Here is a 2,584-nt window from a genome sequence, read left to right on the forward strand (position 1 = left end):
AATTTGCAAACCGAATTTTCTTTATTATGAACTTTGAATCCATCTGGTTGATAAATGTAGATTTCTTTGTTCAAATGACCGTGTTGGACTACAGTCTTCACATCTGGTTGAGCTAGCTCCAAATTCATCTGTGCTACCAAGGCCAACAAAATTCTAATGAAAGAGTGTTTAACAACAGGAGAAAGTATCTCATTATAATCAACTCCTTCCTTCTGAGTGTAGTCTTTAACTACCAATTTTACGTTGTAGCGAAAATCAAATTTTACGGGAAATCCTTATTTCTTAGCAAAAATCCATTTACAACCAATAGCCTTCTTCCCTTTTGGTAGATGCGTCAACTTGCATGTCTCATTCTTCTGAAGAGATTGCATATCATCTTCCATAACACCTTCCCTTTTCCATTTTTAATACTTCGACTGAAATTTGAAAAAATGTATGGAACATTATCTACAACTAGAAGTGCATAAGCCACCATGTCAGCCAACCGACCTGGTTTTTGAATAACTCGACTTGATCTATTCTCAACAATTGATTCACGTTGTTGTGAAGATTTTTGGGTCGAAACCTCTTCCTCATTTGACTCATCATCTATCGTCAGAGAGTCACTTATAGTTGGGCTTATCTTTATATGCTCAAACTCCACCATTTGTGGAGTATAATCAATATTGTCTGGTGTTACCTTATTCAACATTTAATAATCGTCAAAAGTAATATTTTTACTGATAATGGTTTTTTTTGCATCCAAACACCAAAGACGATATTCTTTAAATCCCATAGTAAATCCCATAAAAGAAGTCTTCATAAGATGCGGATGCATGACGTCTTTGAAGATCTGAAAGCTTATGAGTTCGAGATGAACTCAAGAAATGAAGACGAGACTTCAAATTCAACAGCGACTAGAGCTCTGGTGTCCTCTGTGGAACCGGCAGCTCTAGTACTTATCAAGACAGCCGAGCAGTTCAGCGATGATGTAATGGCTATGCTTGCCAAGAAGTTTGGAAAATTCATGAAGAAGAATGAACCCAATAATTCTTACAACTAAAACTACTCAAATGGTAACAAAGCTAACATTCATTGTTTTAATTGTGATTCCTTATGTCATTACAGGTTGGAGTGCTAGAATCCAAGAAGTGATGATAGAAAGCCAACCGATCAGAAATCAAGGGAGAATCATCAATCAACCAACCACAATAAGGAGATTCTAAAAGCCTTGCTAGCTGATGAGGGTGGAAGCAAGTTTGCTCAAAGCAATTCAAACAGTGACGATGAAGGAATCAGATGCCTTATAGAAAATGAAGAAGAGGTATTCGACGTTTCTTCTAAGGAGTTCACCCGAGAAGATCTAATTACTACACTCAATGATATGGTCATCTTCTAAGGAGTACAAGAATCTATCTAATCTCGTATCAACTCAGTCAGAAAACCAAACTGGTAGAATAATTGAACTATCCTCTAAGAATGAGAAGCTCAAGGAGACAGTTCAATTGTTAATTGAGGAAAACAAAAGAACCAAATATGTGATTGCTGCATAGAAGAAATTTAGAGATGCTGTGAGCCAGATGACGAGTCATTAGAGACCTTCTAATTGCATGTTCGGTCTAGGCTACAAACACAGCAATCCAGGTACGTTACGCAAAGAGTTGAGACCCAAGAATGACAAGTTTCCTCTCATAACCTTTGTCAAGGGTACACCAACCAACATTGAAGCAAGTCATGACTCAGATGAGTCGGAAATTAAAAAGGAACTAAAATACGTTGAGCCAACAGACTAGTCATAGTGGCTTTGTCTTGAGAGAAGGAAAGACAACCAGTAGGCTAGACATGTACATGAGAAGAGACCAAAGAGGTACTCTCAAAATCTACTTTCAAAACATGGTGACTCAACTAAAGGCGGACAGGGATATGTCAAGCTTAATGCAAGCAGGATTATTAAGACTAACACCGAGAGATCCATTAGAATAATTCAAGTTTCGATTCCCAAGTGAATAATTAACCATGGACCCAATTAAATGTGGATACCAAAAGGTGTAAATAGTTGTATTTTGTAGGGTAAACAGGTCAAAAGCTTGGAGGATTCGGATTGGTACTTAGACAGTGGATGTTCAAGGCACATGGCTGGAAATAGCAAGCTGCTAACTGATATTGTGAAAGAATTCGGTTCAAAGATCATTTTCGGTGACAACTCTAAGGGTAAGGCTATGGGTAATGGTAAGATTATTCATGGCAACTTAATAATAAATAATGTGCTACTTGTTTAAAATTTATGCTTTAACTTACTTAGCATAAGTCAAATGTGTGACATAGGATACACTGTCGAATTTTGATAGGATCGTGTTGGGTCAAATTATTTTGACTTAATGTCAAAGTAGTTTAACGATTAGAATTTTGATGATGAATGGATATAAAACTTAATCCATGCGTCTAATTGTTTTTAGTGCAGGTGTATCAAAATCAGACTTTATTAGACGTGGTCTTAATGACGCTCATTAGACCGATTTGGCATTAGATGCACGGAGTTAGACGTGCAGTCTAACTAGTAGAGTTAGACGTGTAGTCTAACTAGCGGAGTTAGACGTGCAGTCTA

This window comes from Impatiens glandulifera, chromosome 8 (assembly GCF_907164915.1).
Source record: "Impatiens glandulifera chromosome 8, dImpGla2.1, whole genome shotgun sequence".
NCBI lineage: Eukaryota > Viridiplantae > Streptophyta > Magnoliopsida > Ericales > Balsaminaceae > Impatiens > Impatiens glandulifera.